Below are 12,851 nucleotides of genomic sequence, written 5' to 3' on the forward strand. Positions count from 1 at the left end.
TAAAGATTCATGGATAGAATGTATGTTTGCATTAAAGGAATGTTTGCCCCAGTGCTAATTTCACTTGCACGGATACAAAATGTCTCAGCAGGATGTTTGTTACTAAAATAATACCTTTCACATTCCAGAGTTTGCAATATGTTGCAGTTTCTTTCTGTGGGAGGAGAGTTTGATCTGCTCCTCTAGACCAATGTGACATCATGTTTGTTATCGCAGCCCACCAATCTGCTATTTATACCACTGATTTGCATCACCAGAAGCAGTCAGTGACTGCCAGGTCTATCTTGAATACCTCTTCTAGTGTCTATACCTGCACCCCCAGATGTTGCTGAATTTAAACAAGAGCTCGATGTCGACGTAAGTGAATGCCCTTATGTACTTAGAGACATGTGTGCGGGCAGCAATCATGCAAGGGGATTTAAGAACTAACACACCACCCTTCTTACACCAGGAGGGTGGTTTGTCAATAAGGTCTTCAATAAGAGTTTGGATGTAAAAACTCAAATACCACAGAAAGAGTCTACTTGTTTCTGAGTCTTGCAGACACTTCAGTTATTCCCCATTTTGGGATCTCAAATGATTCCAGATGGAAATGCCATATTATTATATGCAGTAATAAAACAATCGGTACTGCTTTTGCTTGGAGGGCATTATCTCCAAAGTCCAAAAGGGAGGAGGTGAAAGAGCAGTTACAATGTTTTCAGAATGGGATAGGAAGAATAGAATAGGATCAAGATAGCAGAGCAGGGTGCCTGGATGTAAACCAGAGCCGGAGAGTTTCAGCCTATGTGATAGGATGTTTAGGAGTATGGTGCGATTAATAATATGTCCAAAGCTGAGAGGACCCAGGAGGACTAGTAGGCCTGTATGTCCTTTTACAAGGATATTGGAACAGTCTTGGTGCTGTCTCTGGTGCAAACCTGATTTGAGAAGGTTATTTTTGGTTGTGTGTTGTTGGAGTTGGCTTGTGACAAAGCATTCCACTATTCTGGTGAGGTATGGCCCGATTGTGATGCACAGTAGCTCTTAGAGAGTGTGGGAGATAGAAATGGTTTCTTGAGAAGGAGGGAGATCGGACCTATTTTGCATGCTAAAGAGGTGGTGCCCTGTGAGAAGCATGAGTTGATGGTGTTGACCATGGGTGGAACAAGGGTAGCAATGCAGTTAAATGTAACCTCAGCTGGGCATAGTTCTTCCTGAAGGTTTTGGGGTTTTGTTTTGGTTGTGAGGATGACAAGAATGTTTGATTAGTGTAGTTGGAGGTGTGTCATTTCTTGGAGAGTGTCATGGTGAGGGATGGAGGGACGACAGAGGGGAGGGCTTGTCTCATGTACATTTTGAAGTTGAAGAATTCCCTGAGAGAGTTTCATACTGAGGTGAATAGGGGCCCTGCTAGGAGAATGGCCTATTTGGTCGAGTGCTTGGGTGATTCTGTTTGTTGGTGATTGTTGGTGTTGAAAATGCAGATAAGTGAGGTGGGATGGGGTGGGTGAAGAGGGTAGCATGAGTGGAATGAGAGCTGTGTTTGTGATGTGCTTAATTCATCTGGCTGTAGAGTGGGGGGGGTGTTGCAGGTGGTGGGGATGTTGTGCAGCAAAGTGAGCATAATGGGAATGGCAAAGCGGTCTGACCATGGCACTGTCAAGGGTTTTGACCCATGTTGAATTATTAGACTGGGTAGATGTGGGGATGAGCTGTCGCCGCCCATCATTCTATCCCAGAACAAAACTAAATCAATAGACTGGGTAGATGTGGGGATGAGCTGTCGCCGCCCATCATTCTATCCCAGACCCAGGAGAACCGCGCAGTTTTGCGCACACCAAAATGGTCGCCTGACCTGCCACCCACCAGTGCGAGCGTGATAGGCCAGGAGTGCCACGAGTGAAATGTGTGCCAAAGGAAAAACAGCACTACCGCTGGCTAAAAAAAAAAAAAGTGCTTTGGAATCACCTTTGTTTCTCTGAAATGCAAGCTAAAAATGCCTATTTTAAACATTGCAAGATATTCAAAAATCTCAATGAACACCAGCAGACATTTGGCAGAAGGTAGACTTGTGTGCATACAATATCTGGAAAGAGAAAGAGCCCAAAACAATGTTTATAACAAAACTGGCTGAGCTGTGGATGTCAGCAGCTGAAGTGAAATTGGACAGAAAGACACTAAAATCTAAATGTTAGAAATAAATGAGTGACCTACTGTTGAGTGGCACATAGTTTGCAACTGTTAAATGCCATAGTTTTGAACTTAGAATCAGCGTTCTAACTGCATGTGTACAAATTGCAAGTTTGGTTTGACTGTAGAAAACTGGGAACTAAAGTGACATTTAGCTGGAGCCTGGCTTGAAGAGAGTGAATTCTGCCCGGCAACGACCCCCGACAGGAGTGAAATTTGCTCAGCCACTCTTCCCAGGCCTGGCTGCATTCTGCTGCCCCCACCAAAAGGAGATGACACCTCCCTGATTTAATCAGGGGAGGAGCACCTGGGGACTGCAGGAAACTAAACAAAGCACTGTCCTTGGCCCAGGAAAATGTTAAATTAGGGGGGTCGTAAATGGCTTCCTCTTGGAAGGAAACGGGGAGGGGCACTGCATGTGAGCAAGCTGAGCTAAGGGGAAGTGGATAAACCAGTAATTCCACCATGTGCTTTGGAAAACCACACCCCTTTGGGGCCAGAGCATAAATTTAAAAAGATGGATAATTCATAGTGCGGACTTGTAAAAATTATATAAACAACATCATCATTCTTGTGATTTTTCTGTGCACATTTTAAGAGGTGTTAGGACTCTGGGGTATGTTCTTGGGGATAGTAGCGGAAAAAAGGTTGTTACTCCAAATGTATGCATGTTCAAAATCTGACACTTTATCATCTGAAACCCATATGCCTGGTGCACATTTGTGTAAAATCTGGAAAGGTTTAGAGGTCGTTATCTGGATGAAAAGGGGAGAATTCTGTCATAAGTGGACACAACATATTACAAAGACAGGGATCGGATGGTTTGGTGCTACAGAAAATATGTTAACTGGACATATAATATTAGAAAAATGGTACATAGATAAATATGTATTTGGATCAGAAATAGATTTGTGTGCAATTTGACAAGGGGAGGATCCTCTGACCATAAACCTACCTCATCACTCTGACTCACAACCCAGTTCCCCCAATCAAGGGAGAGAGGAGGAACTGGCCAATGATAAGTTGAGAGGGTTGGGCATAGAAGATGAGCCGACCCTCCCACTTTCTAAACACATGAAAGGAGACTGTGCAGGACAGGTAGGGAGATTCACTTCCCACTTCAAGCTGATTTCTTGCGGAGCGTTTAGCCAGAAGACACCAGATCCAGCACTTAGACTTCAAATCCAGACAGAGACCAGAACTTTGAATTCAGACTTCAGAATTTGTCAGCAGGCCTCAAAATCTTTTGCAAACTGATTCACCCCAGACTTCCAAGGGGCACATCAGAGTAAAACAGCCGGGCTGAGCTGTGTGATTCTGGCATAAAACCCTGTGCCAGAAACACCCAGAAAGCAGAGCTGTACCCGGAAGCAGAGACCAGACCGCCATGCAGTGCCAAGAACTTTTGCCAGAACCAGAGATCCAGACCGCTGTGCAGTGCCGCTAGCAGAGCTGACCCAGATCGCTGTGAGCAGAACCAGTCAGAGACCGTCCTAGGTGAGGGAACCGCAGTCCAATCCTGACCCGATTCCGTGGCGAAGTCGCATTCCTGTCCAAAATATAGTGTGAGTACCGCCAGAACTGTGCAAAACCCAATCTCTTAGTTTAAAATAATCTAATTCAAACTATTTTAACCTATCGAGAACTGCATCCTAGAAATCTTGTGTTCCTTCTGTGATCTCAAACCTGAAAACTGTCATCTGTCATTCTGAGCTTGACTTTTCTTTTGAGAATCTACCTTCACGAAATCGTCCGTATCTCCGGAACCGTTTGTCCTAGGAACTAAATTTAACTTTCATCTTAAAGCTCAGCTTTCCAAGGAACCCAGAACTGACTTTCTATTCATTATACTTTTTCCGTAATCGCGCTCGACGCACTCGGAAAAATTGCTGCGAATTGCGATTTGGCTCAATTTCTTCACTTGGCAAAATAGCAGCTCCTTGCTTTCCTTTGCTGAAATTCGTTTGCCACCTGACAATCATTCATAGAGCATTGCTAAAGTGATCCTGAACTAATACAAAGTAGCTGTCACCCACCCTGAACCTCTAGAGGGAATTAAAATCATTTTAGCATATTTTTCACTTCTTTGCATACCACCTTTAAAGTACTTTGCTTGTGTTTAAAATCATCCCTGTTGATCTATGCTTGCTAGGGGGGAACTGAATTGGGATTGTACTGTAATTGTATTCCTGAAGACTGTGTGTGTTACTTCCATCTCCTTACATTGCATAGGGGGGGAGTGAATTCTCAAAGAAAAAGTGATTGATCACATTATCTTTTGCTGAAATCATATCAAGTTTATTTCTGTTCTGCCTCTTATTCATCTTTGGATCTCCTTGAAACCATAAAGCATTCTCTGATAACTTATTCCCCTGTTCCTAGTCATAAGTCACCAGAACTGTGCTATTGTAGGATTACCTATTGCTGATTACTGCTCATATTCACAAGTGTGATATCAATTATTAATTTATTTTAAAAGTGATATATATATATATATATATATATATATATATATATTGTTTAATTCTCAAATAAACCTTTTAAATTTGCAAAACAAACTTACTTCTTGGCTCAGTGGGGTCAGGGGGATTCTAAGAGAGGGGTGTTATATAAGGGTGGTCATCCAGAGTACACGAACTGGACATAAAAATATAGAAATAAGGGCTTCCCTTGAGCAATCCCAGACAAGGCACTGACTTAGTGGGACTGCTTGATAGGAGTCATTAACTAAGTGGGGGCTCGTAGCCGGGGATTCTGGATTAGATCTATCACTTGTGCAGATTAATACAGTGTGACAGCTGACAGGATGCATATCCGGTTAGATCACCACGCTGTGTTACGCTGTAAAGCACACCTCAAAGGAACGCTCTAAGGAAACAGTCTGTTTTGCAAAATAAAATACAAACTTCTGTAAGTCAGGAAGGAAATCAAGTTCCAGAATGACGACCTTGGTAGATATGAAGATAGCTAGGGAGCACCTCTTACATAAACTGTTTGTGAGAGGTGAATGGACTGAGCAGGGCCAGGATGCATGGTTGGAGGCAATCACACAACAGGTCACTGCAACTGGGTTAGATATCTGGAGAGATCAGGGTCCCATACATGTGGCCCTGAATGAACTATACATGGCTCCTAAAGCTAAAGATGAACACGACAAGATGGTTAGGATAGCGGCATATTTGTATCTACATATGGGAGTCATGCAGGAAAAATGCGCTGAAGGCCAAGATCTGGCAAGTAGGCAACTGTTGGCATTAGAGAAGGCCCAATCTGACCTGGACTCTTCTGAGCAGAGGCTGAACAGGAGCCAGGAGTCAGAAACTGATAGTAGACAAAACATCATTAAAATGAAGGAAGATATGGATATCCTGCAACAGGAAAAGGCTGACCAGGATACCAGAATTCTGGCTTTGCAGAAGGAGCACCAAGACCGTTTGGACTCCTTACTGCAGTGCCAGAAAAAGCTGGAGCAATAGATCAATTTCAACAAGGCATGCACAGAGCAGGTAGCAACCATGCAAATCCAACTAGACAGAGAGAAAGAGGAAAACAATAAAATGATTTTGAAAGACCTGGATACCCAGACAGAGTTTGATGATGCAGATGCAGGCTCTTACTCAGAAAAGGGATACCTTAGGCCAGGAAGTCTGCCAATTAAAAGAAAAAATCGAAGGAAATCTCCTGGCCCTCCAGGGGCTGGGTGACCTCCAAAAAGAGCATCACGACTTGCTAGAGCACGCCAGGAGGGTGGAAGATATCAGTAGGGATGGGACTCAGGAGGTAACCCTCCTGCAGCAAAGACTGGCCCAGTATTCCAGGACCAATCAGGAGGCACAGAGAGAGAATGAGGCTCTCTGTCAGCACAATGATAGGCTCCAGCAACAGGTAGCCATGCAGGAGAGACTGATAGAGTCTAGTAAGGCCTTAACTGAGAACTGAAAGTGCAGGCTCTTGCATTGCAACAGGGAGCAGGGGCTGACAGAGATGAAGTTCGATGGGAAAGGGAAACACCTGAGCATAACCTCAGGAGCCCTAGTACCAGAGGCCTTCATCTCTCCCAGTCCTTGGACTCTGCCACCCCCATGTCCCCTGGCGCACATGAGCACAGGGCCACAGGGAGGGCAGATTACTATCTGGCCAAAAGTATGGGGTTCATAGGCCAGTACTTCCCAGGAATGGATGGGCGGGCATCCGGGTATGGGCACCTAAGCACAGGGCAATTTAGTGGGGAACCCCAGGAGAGTAGGCCCACTAAAGGCATCCTGAAAACATCTGCCCAGTTAGGTCAGTGGGGGGGGTACCCAGCAAATCCTGGTAGCAAGGAGGGATCTGAAGACTCCTCTGAGCATCACAAGACACAGGAGACCAGGTCCCCACATTCTGCCAGCCATTCCCAACCTGGAAGATCAGACGGGCACCTCTGGGAGCAGTGCTTCTGAGTCGGAGGATGAATGGACCAGGTTACCCGAACCAAAAAGGCCAATAAGGCAAAAAGGGCCTTGCTTAAGGACCCCTTAAAACAGATTAAGGCAATCAGGAGTGTCATCACGCCATATCACAAGAACTCCAAGTATTCTGTGTGGGAACACTTGGAGCTCTTTGAGCAAATGATGGAGACCTTCCATTTGAAGGACAGCAGTAGCTGCATCCAGTATGTCAAATGGACATTCTCCCCAGAATACTCCAGTTTCTTTGCGGGGCTGGAGGACCAAAATCATTCAAGATGGTCCACCTATATGGCGGCCATCTTGAAACACTTTTCTGTGCATAGAAATCCCCAAGAGGCTCGCGCAAGGCAGCCTACAATTTGCAATGTGGGGAGGATCAAGCCCCACAAGAATTCGTGCAAGAATTGAAGCGTGCCTTTGCGCAGACCACCAGAAGGGTGCGCACGGACAGCAGAGAATTTGGCAACACATTTTTCCATGCTCTCCCCAAATACATAATGACCCAGCTCGTGAGAGATTTTCACGAGAAAAGGTCTTTAGACTGGGTCATTGAGCAAGCCACCCGCATCTATGAGGTGCAAAAACTGGTGGAAAACAAGAATCAGCCAAAAAAACCCAAAACCAACAGCACCCCTGCTGCTGCCAAGGTGGCAGAGGTAAAGGCTGCCCCCGTTTTAGATTTGGAGATGGGGGGGGCCTAAAAACCTGCCTGCACAAAATAATTCTAAGCCCAGAAGGCCCTCGGGCCAGTCACAGACAGGGAGGCAATGAGGTAATCCCGCAAATGGGGTCCCCCACTCCCCTGACTATGTAAGTCCCCGCTATAAGGGAAACAGACCAATCCTGGGTTATGTGTGGACTCCCCCAGCCTAAGGGGGGAATCCAGCCAAGCACCTGACCCAGGGAACTTCCCTCCTAACTTCCCACAGGAGGGCAGAAATTCCCCAAACACTGGGCAGAACTTTTTTCCCAGGTATCCACCCAATTTCCAACCCCAAAACCATCCATCCTTCTTTCCCCAATTCCCTGAGCCCAGACAACCTAATCCGGGAGAGGGGAGGCCAAGGGTGGAGGGGTACCCAAATCTTCCCAACCCAGGGTATTACCAGAGAAGGGATAGCTACCCTTCCCGGGATCAGCCCAGGGGAGAAAACAGAACCCCGTATCAGCCTGAGCGGGTTTCCCAACTTGAGCGCCAGGTCCAAAACATGGCACGGGATCCAGGTCACATGCTGAGGGCGCAACAGAACCCTCAGATGAGCATGCCAGCGCAGAATGCCCCAAACTCTGGGCCTGGTGCTCCAGAACAATGACAGGGGCAGCACCCTGATAACCCACCGGTTCCCAGGGAGGAGGCACAAGGGGAAGGGGGGTGTAAAGCCTTGGAGGAAGCTTCCTTCCCAACTTGTAAACAGCCCCTGGAAAACCAGGAACCAGAAACAAAATCTCCTACCCCTGAAAGTCTGCCACCCAAGGAACAGAGGGGAGGTAGGAGAAACAAAGTACCCAAACAGACCCATTTTGTGGAGGAGGTACAAGTCTTCCAATTTGAGGGAGAGGGATCCTCAGAGGATCCTGGTAAAAGGATCTTCTCCTTCAGAGATGGGGGAACTCCTCCCAAGGAAAAATGGGTCCCAAGGGATTCCAACCTAGACTGGGTAGATGTGGGGATTGAGCTGTCGCCGCCCATCATCCTAGCCCAGAACCAACAAAACCAAACTTCCCTGGTTCAAACCCATCCGGGTGACTGCCTCCAAAGAGCGGGGGACGGCCCAGAACCGGAACCAGGGGAACCTAAAACCGAATCAATAGACTGGGTAGATGTGGGGATTGAGCTGTCGCTGCCCATCATTCTATCCCAGAACCAACAGTACCAAAACCCCATGGGTCAAACCCATCCTGATGACTGCCTCCAAAAAGGGGGGGGGGGCGGCCCAGAACCCGAAACCATTTCCAGTTGCCAACTTTTTCTTTCTGATTCCCCAGGCTCTTTGCAGAATTCTGCCCAAATCTCTTCTCTCGCCATGTCCAAAACCAGAAAATTAGCCCACCAATTGTCCAAAAATGTGCATTATCTGTGCCCCCTTGAGGAGAAGGACGGAAGGTACTATGCCCCGGTACAAGTACAGAGGCAGGGTACAATTTTGGCACTGGTCGACACTGGATCCCAAGCTACCTTTCTGTCCAAAAGGGCCTTTGATGAACTTAATGCAGGAAGGGGGGAGAAGTACCAAATTCCCCTCAACTTTCTTCCTGGACAACTGCAGAACTTTGACGGGAAGGAAATTCCCGTCGAGGGGACTGCAGATTTGGACATCAAAATTGGGCGACACAAGGTGAAACACCCGGTCATAGTAGTGACTCCAGAGGGCACCCCTTCTTTACTAGGGAATGACCTCCTGAGAAGGTTGTGACCCCTAATAGATTGCGTAAACAAGGTCCTCTGGACCCAGACTATCCGACCAATAAAATTAAAGCAGAATGTCAACCATGTTAATTTAAACGGCACGTGCCACATGGTTGAACAAAAATCTGACCAAGTAGAATTTCACTTCCAGAACAACCAAATTCCAGACGTGACAGTAATAGCAGTAGGACAACAGACTGGTGATGGGGGGGTCCTCTCTATTTCTGAAAATCAACCTTCCGTCCAGTTTAAGCTGGTATTCCACACTGGAAGGAAATACTCTGAAATTCTTTACCAATCCACAATCAGACACTCCCACTCCTATAGTCCAGAAAGATGTGAAATCAGCTCAGAGGCTGGCCGATATTCAGCAAATTGGAGAGCAGTTGTTCATCCCTGTTCAGTTAAATGATGGGAAGGTCTCTGTTCTCGCTCGAGTGTGTGTGAACAACGGTAAGAGCTTCATCAGCGAAGCCATGTTCCGCCAACTCCCAAAAGATCCAGCCATTCCCACATTCAAACTGATAGACACATGGGAAATGGACCTGGAAGCACCCAATTCCAAACATCTCCTGCCAAGCAGGTGTATGCTCAAAATCTCCATTGGCAACAAGAGCATAGTCCATAATTGTTGGGTCGTGCAAGACGTCACTGCCGCCTTTTACTTAGGCAGTGACATTCTCAATCGCTTTGCCATTAGTTTGGACCTAATAAACTTCAAAGCTTGGTCCCGATTAGCGGAAAATCCCATGGGCTTTGATGATCCAGAAAAAGCATTTAGGTCAGCTCAATTGCTACCTTATGCAGTTGAAATTCAGATTAAAGAGGAAGTCACCATCCCAGAAAGGACCCGACAATTCTCCCTGGAAGTGCAAGTTAAAAGAGGACAAAAATTGAAAAACCCTGATGCTTATATTCATCTAAATGCTTTCCTTCAACAGCAAGGGTTAGGGGTAAACCCAACACCATTAGTCAACATAGAACATGACACCATTCCAATAGAGGTGGATAACAGCGACTTAAAGAGTATTACTCTAGCCGCAGGCACCATTATTGGAATGGCGGTTAATTACCGACATTTCTCCATTGATTTAGGAAATTAACTGTTAGGACCAATCCCCAAGGACTGTTTTGACAGTGACAGTGATGACAATGCAACACCAGACAGGATCTTCACCCGGCATGGGGAGAACTTCCTGGTGTACACTTCTTGCCCTTATGGTAAGGAAGACGTGACTTGTGACTTCAGAAGGGATGAGGTGATTTTCCAGGTCCATGAGGGCTGCCTTTCCCACCTGGATCCTCCAGTCCAAATCAGCACTCTGACCAGGGGCTTCTCCGCCCATCTGGAGGAGGCCGCTGAGATAGCAAAACCAGAAGTCTTTCCAGGCTTCAGGCAGATGGTGGAAGAGAGAGTCAACCTAGCTGATGCCTGCGTGACTCTGGAACAGAAGCAAAAGTTGAAACAAGTTTTCTTGGATTTCCAAGATCTCTTTGCGGTAGACTCATATGACTGTGGTCGCACCGACATCCACACAACAACAATTCCCACGGACCCTGGAATGACTCCAGTGTTTTTGAAGCAATATCGTGTGCCATCGCATCCATGGAGTCCCTTACTGAAATAATTAAGAACCTTGAGTCCCGGGGAATAATCCGTCCAGTACACAGCACCTTCAATAATACGGTGCTGGGAATATTGAAGCCAAACGGCCAGTGGAGACTCTGCGCCGACCTTAGGGAGCTCAACAAATGGGTCCATACTTCTCGATGGCCTCTGCCCTACATTTACCAAGGGCTGGCCCAGATTCAGGGGTCGCAGGTATTCACTGCAATAGACCTGACCAATGGATACTGCACCATGCCTGTCAGTAGGGAGGACCAATACAAACTGGCTTTTACCTTTGGGGGCCAGCAGTACACAATGCCCCAAACTCCTTTCGGATACCTCAACTCCGGCAATGAATTCAACATTTTCCTACATAAAGCCATGCCCGACCTGGGTGCGAGGGGTAACCTGGCTTATGTAGATGATTTCCTCATCAAAAGTTCATCTGTGGAGGAACATATAGCGGAGATCCGTTATGTTCTGACACAGTTGAGGGCCCCCGGAGCAAAACTTTCCTTTCAGAAAGCACGGTGGTGTAGAACCTGTGTTAATTTCTTGGGGCATGAGATTACTCCTCAGGGTCTCTGTCCGCAAGAAAAGAAAGTGGAAGCACTTCAGAAACTGAAGGATCCCACAACTCTGCGGGAACTAAGGAGCCTCCTTGGACTGACTAATTACAGCAAAAAGTTCATTGAGGGCTACTGTCATGATGCCCGCTCCCGGGGAGCCGGTTCAAGCCCTGCGTCCCCGAAAGCGGACATCCAGTCCCCAAGGAAGGACCCAGCAACCCCATATAGGGGCCCTTTGGACAGTGTCCTGGCGCCTATGGTGCCAGGCTCATAAAAGACATCAGTCCTGGCGCCATAGGCGCCAGGCTCATTATGAGAGTGTTTGGGTGCACTTACCTGATGCAGACCATGCTGCAGGATCCCGGCCTCCTTGAGGCCTGAAAGGAACTACTTTACCTGTGGGACTAATTTACCATCCGGGCGTGGTCGGGGAAGGATAGATACCTGATTGGTGGAAGGATACATACCTGGAACTTCTTCCAAGGCTATTTAAACCCCACCCAAACAGCCACACGTGCTTCGCGTTGTTCTGCATCTAGCAGCTGGACGCTCACCGTGTCTGCTCCTGCATCCTGACTTCTGCCACGCCTGCCGGCATCCTGGATCACCTGCAAAGGAAGAGAAGAAGAGAACAGAAGAAGGAAAAGTCCTTAACTGCTAAATCCGCATCCCGGAGACATCTCGCCAACAATCCTGAAAAGGAAGACTTTTATTTAAAAGCTCATCGCGTCGATCGCTGCAGCGCCGCATTCCACTCACCTTTACAGGGTGCCTACATGTTCAGCAGTGATCATCCGGATTCACAGTCACGCCCCAGCGCCTAGGGAGAAAAAGACAAGAACAAAAGGTGAGAGAGAGAAGGGAATAAGGAAAGCTAAATCTCCATGTTAAGACTTACCTGTTGATTCATTCCCTCTTCATTTCGGGTCCGCGCCGCATCCTGGCCTTTCCAGACCCCGGCCCCTAAGGGGAAAAAGAGACATCAGCGTTAATGAGCGAATGAAAAGACATTACCAAAAAACGCTCATTAAAGACTTACCTGATTTCTACAAGGATTTCACCTCTCATCTCGGGTCGGTGCCTGTTCCCCGGCATTCCGTACCCCGGCCCCTATGGGGAAAAAGACACTAGCATTAGTACATAAATGCATGGACACAAGGGGAACCTCTTATCAAAAAACTTACCTGGAAGCCAAGCAAGTTTGGTTCTCACCAATCCGAAAATCCAGTGAAGTAACTGGATACCAACGCGCCCCTGCATCAGAAGCAGGATGGAGAGCTCGTCCTTCCAGACCCTAAGGTGAGACGCTACGGGGAATCACAGAAGGGTTTCGAGGCGGGTGAGAGGGGAAAGTGGGAGGCCGATTGCATTACCCCGCAGACAGTTAATCCCCTATTTTCGCCTACAGAAGGATACTTCTGCGAGCCAGACAGGCCAGATTTGGGGGCCCGGTCCAGTCCGTCTTCCGAACCCTGCGCATACCCTTAGAAGAGGTCACAGCAGCGCGAACCAGGCCAGCGCCTCTGGGGGAGTCGGGTGAGCGTTACAGCTACGCAGAGATCACCAGACCCCTGATTCATCTTTTGAAGGGGGGGGGTCAAGTGGGAATGAGGTCCAGAACAATCCGAGGCAGTAAGACAACTCAA

Source organism: Ambystoma mexicanum, chromosome 10, assembly GCF_040938575.1.
Source record: "Ambystoma mexicanum isolate Mex_15411 chromosome 10, UKY_AmexF1_1, whole genome shotgun sequence".
NCBI classification, from domain to species: Eukaryota; Metazoa; Chordata; class Amphibia; order Caudata; family Ambystomatidae; genus Ambystoma; species Ambystoma mexicanum.